Source organism: Crocodylus porosus, unplaced genomic scaffold, assembly GCF_001723895.1.
Source record: "Crocodylus porosus isolate Cpor-Errol unplaced genomic scaffold, CroPor_comp1, whole genome shotgun sequence".
NCBI lineage: Eukaryota > Metazoa > Chordata > Crocodylia > Crocodylidae > Crocodylus > Crocodylus porosus.
The window spans coordinates 5,202,224-5,207,698 of NW_017728942.1; positions in this window are offsets into that span (position 1 = coordinate 5,202,224).

Below are 5,475 nucleotides of genomic sequence, written 5' to 3' on the forward strand. Positions count from 1 at the left end.
AAGTATAGACCCAGAAAACCTCTGCTTAGTGGTTTTCATTTTCCACGTAGTTCTCTTCCTTTCTATCAGTTTCACAGCTGATTTGAATCAGATTCTCAAATGCAATCATTGTTATTGCCCAGGTGATTTTGTTCCCAGGACCCCAGCTCCCTGAGTAATTTCTGCCCATATCCTAGATTTTGGGGGGATTTTTTTAGGAAAGCAGGGACAAAAATATAATAATATTAATAAGAAGAACAAGATTTTCTTATTTCATACCATCCCCTTTATGGATAAGTGTGAGGGAATGAAGGCAGGACGACGGGTTGAGCCTAGGGCTACAAAGGAAGAGGAAGACAAGCCCCAGGTCCAGCTTCAGTAGTGCTGTGTTGCTTCTAAACCTGAGCTCCCTCTGGACCGGGGGAAGGAGCCCGCAGCCAGCTACTTCAGGAGTTCATTTATTGAAAGGACAATTTCATCTTCTACCTCTCTATAGCAGCGTTTTATAAGGCTGTCCAGCACCATAGCATCTTAATGTCTTTCAAATGAAATAAAACAATAATGGTGAAGTCATCAGAAGGCTTCAGAGTCTCTGATTCTTCATCGTTTGGGGTGTAGTCTAGTGTTAGGGTGATTGGCTGATTTGCTTGCTTTTGGTTGGCAGGGGGAGGTGGGGAAGAAGTCAAATACAAAGGGTGTTGGACCTGTGAGTTCAATTCATGCTGTGAATTGGCTTCTTGTGTCTGTCCAAGACAGAGGTATTTAAAGCCACAAATCCTTCCAGTAACTGTGCACCTCCTGCAAGCTGCTAGGTACCCTCAGCTCCCGTTCTAGTCTTTATCCCTGGTGATCGTGCTTATGATCTCTAATGGTTCCCACAACTTATTACAGCCCCGAAGTGTCAGGCTGCAGCCTTAAAACCTAGGACCTCAGTCTCACCAACACAGCCACTTATCTTGGCCTGCCACTTTATGGCTGATTACCCAGGCTGATCCAGGGTAGTTTGAATCCTTCAACAAGGCCTAACCCCCCACCTGTCTCCCAAGTGATTAGCGGAGGTCAATTAACCCTTCAATTCCCCCCATAAAGCCCGGAGTAGGAACAGGAAGTGCCTGGGCAATGAGGTTTGACTTAATTGAACTCAACTCAAGACTGTTTTTCTGTCCCCTCTGGCTTATTCCTTGACTTGGTTCTCTGCTTGATCTCACTTTTAGACCCTCCTCTCAGACTGACCTTCTGGCTTCCTGACCTGGTTTGTCTCTAGATTCTTCTCACCCATCCTGACCCTGGTCAGCACCTTGATTCCCAAGTGGCCGCAGACCCAACCATCCATGTCCTCAACCCAACACAAAAGCCTCTCCACATTGGACAACTCTGGAATTGAGCAAATGCTAGTGCCCACACCCAGCAGAGGCAGTTTGAGTTTATCAGATGTAGAGTTCACATTACACAACCCAAATGGATTTTATGGCTTATATAAAGGGAAAGAATAGGAGTGTCCAGTATATTACTTTTGAGCTGACAACCTGATAAGCATTCTAGCATGAGTGACTGGTGCCTCCTGAATCGGGGGGGCACTCGCAGAAGCTGCCGATGGTGGCAGCCCTGTCTGAGGGGGCACCAGCCCTACCGACAGCATCAGTGTCAGGGTACCGACCCTGTCAGGGAGGCACGTGCACCCCTGTGCACCCCCTACCAGTCACCTATGCATTCTAGGTGGATACGTAGGATCTATAGAACAATGGAAACATGTTAGTAAGAAACCGTACAAGTTACAAGGCTAAGATTTATATACCATGGGGTAAATAAATATTCAGTTCCCATTAATGTTAATGGGAGTTAAGTGGCTAATTCCCCACACATTATGCTGAAGATTTACCTCTTTGAGTTTTACAGAATAAATGAATTTATAGCCTTCCTGGAGGTTAGGCCTGAGAAAAACAAAGAGCCCAGAGTTTATTCCATTTTTATGAGGTTGTGGGATTTTTGTTTTAAGAGGTTTATTCCCTGAACAGAAGGAAAGGTTAGAAGAGCACAAAGTTAACGCAATCCACCCACCACAGGATGCCAGTAAAACTTGTGACAAGCATTTAGTCCAAACTCTCAGACTTTGAGACATACAAAGATCCACATAAAAATGTCTTAATAACAGAAGCCGGAAATTTGTAACGATAATAAAGGCTGACATTTATACAGCACCTTTCATCCACACATCAACAGGCTGAATTCTGCCATCAGAGGTGCTCAAAACACTCCCTTTAAAGCCACTGGCAATTTCACACTTATCCCAGAGGGCAAAATGTGGTTCTACATGAACTGGACTGACTTCACCTTACTGAAATGCAGCTGTCTCTAGAGGGAAAAAAAAAAAAAAATTACCAGACCTCAGTTTAGTAAGATTTTTAAGCATGTGTCTATTTTTAGGCATAAATGTATGCCTTTAGTGGGACTATTCATGTCCTTAACATTAGCTGTATGCCTTTAGTGGGACTAAAGCCATCCTATACAAATCATAATTTAAACTCTCCGTGTAAGACCTTGATGAAGCCATACCTGAAAATGTACATCGGCACTTATGTGATAGTTCAGGACACCACTATGCCAAAGTCATATCAAATTTAGACCATTTAGTGGTTTTGTGAGCCATTCTATGACATTTAAATACATTTTAAATATATCCCCTCTAAAGAACTTTAGGATAGTTACAGAAGTGATATAATTCTCTATCAAATTATGTAAGTTTAGAAAGTAATTTCTAAAGCAGCCTATTAAAATCCTATTAAGCCCTGTTGGTTTCAACCCAGTTTCATAGAACATTTCTGAAAGGGCAGAAAATGAAAAATACAGTGTGAAAGTGATACATGCACAGGGCCTGCAGTCAGCCAAACCCAGTTCAGCTCCAATATCAAAGAGTTGTGCCCACAGTGGCCCCCAAGCCCATCTGTCCAGTTAAAGTTGAAGTCTAATGAACAGCCAACTGGATTAAGTAGAGGAAGTTCCTCCTTCCTCTCCAGACTGATCATACCCGCATTGGACGTTTTTGGAATCCATTAAGTTGAACAAATTTCCCTTTCCGCTCAGTGTCACGGCGCGGGGCCCTAAGAGCGGCCGTGATCTCTCCTGGCACCCCTACCATGCCAAGTTAGCATCCAAGCATCCTCGTTCTCGCCCGCCACGTCTTTGATGGTGTCTATTTTTATAATGGAGGCTGCCTTTTTGTCCCCTTGGACACGGTGCTCTTGTTTATCCTAACCCCTGTTCTGTTTGGATTGACTTGGTGCAACCCAGCCTTGTGGGCTATGCGTGGCTCCTACCACCCCCTATACCACGCCCCAAACCTCTCAGATCTACCGGATGTTGTTGAGTCAAAAATACTATTGATGCCCATGTCCTCGCGGACGCCCCCTGGGCTTGTCTCACACTTAAGGCCCCACCAGGCCCTACTCTGTCTCCTCACCCTCCTGGGGGCTTCTCTCAACACGCTCGCCCTCCCGGGGGCTTCTCTCAACGCACTCGCACCCACCCCCGCACTGGGGCCTTGCTTGCGCTCATGCAATCGGGGCTCAGGCGGCCTCGGCCTTACCTGGTCCCAGACTCCCTTCTCTGGGTCTTGCGCCCCACTGGGGCCTTTCACCTGTGCCCACACTGGGCTCCTCCCGATATTGCCCACCCTGGGGCCGGGGTCAGGACACCCCAAAAACTCAATGCCACTCTCCGGTGCCAAACTGCTGTGCCTTCTCTGGCACCAGACTGCGGTGCCCTTCGCTGGCACCTGGAACCCCCACGCTACTGGGGAGTTCCTATGAGGCCTCCTCCAACCCCTACAGCCTCACCTGGTCCTCCGGTCTAATGACAAAGCAAAACCATAAGCCAATCGGCTGCAACACAAAAATAAGCCTCCTGGCTATAACGCAAACTCTAGCCCTCTGTCTAAACCTCCCTCAAACCCCTGCCAGGGATTTCTCCTCACCCGGGAGCTGTTTCCGGCCCTCGGACTTCTCTCACTGCCTGCTCCAACAGAGCTCCTACCTCCTCAGCTGCCAGAGGGGAACTGCCTGGATCACCTTTACATAGGTCAGGCCCTGCCCCCTTCTGGTCAGCTGACCAACTGCAGTTGCCCCGGCAACCAACACCTGTCCTCCTATAGGAGCAGGGCACCAGAGTGCCCTTGCGACACTCAGATTAACAATCTGTGACGGTTACGGTGAAAGACACTTATCCAAACAGAATGAGTTTGAAGAAGCAAAAAGGCAGGTATGGATCTCAGATATTTTTTCCTGCTTCTGGTGAATTACAACAGGGCATTGTAACTGTTTTAATTTTTAACATATTTGTACTGTAGTTGCACTTACAAGGTGTTGGCATATACCAAGCTCCACCACACCTGGAGTTGTACAAATGCAGAACAAAAATGCAGTCCATTTCCCCCAAAGAACTTACAATCTACAGATAAGAAAAGAGGCAACAGGTGGATGACAACAATCATGAATTCAGTTCTTTTCACCCTTCGTCCTCTGCTGAAAATACTGACTGGCAGAGAAAGACGCATCAAGAAGGGTCCTAACGGGGTAGCAGTGAGCAGCGGAGGTCCAGTAGGTGCCTAGCTGGTTGAGTTTGCTCTGGTCTTCCCAACAGTAAAATGGGTCCCAGAGGACAGGAAGGAAGCAGAAAGACAGTAGGACTGGAATGCAAGTCTGCTGCAGATTTGAAACCTTATTTATTATCCATCAAGTCCATTTTATAGCAACCTTGTACTTTATTTTCAAGCACGTTCATTGACATACACTGTATCAGTCATTCTCTGATTACGGAAGCTTTCAGAATTGCTTCCGGGCGCCAGTAGGAAGCTGCCAAGGAGGTCGCAGTGAGACAGTTTTGAACTTTACTGCTCATTTTCACAGTGAGGCTTAAGAATAAGAAACAAAAAGAAGAACATATTCTAATGACTGAAGTTAACACAAGGCCACTAAGGTGATAAGCCCCCGGCCATGAACCTCTTTGAGGTTGTGCAGTGCAGATAACCTGTCCACTAGGATCTGCCAGCAGATCTGTGGTCTCCAAAGCCTCTAGGGTTTTTTTTTTAATTTATTCCTGCAGAGAACCAGTAAATAACTGTCACGTTATTACCAAAAAGATACCAACAAGATACAGAGAAATATTAATTGTATCTAAAGCAGCCTAGCCAGATGGTATCTAAGCATCCTAGGGAGATGATGGACAGGTAAAGAAAGGAACTTCTCCATTTAAAAGAGATAGCTGTCTGAACCAGTTTGTTTTTGCTGGCCACATGTGAATGGGATCACGCCTGCACAGATTACTTTTACATTCTCTGCTTCTCCTTGGGGAGAATACCTAGTCTTTTTAAGTCATTTAGTTGTGTTGATAATTTTTATTCTTTACACTAGGCCGATAGCCAAGGCAAATGTTTGTGTTGTTTTAAAAACTTAAAGTATATCACTGTGGGAAACTTAAAATATACAGATTACTTCAGAAAGC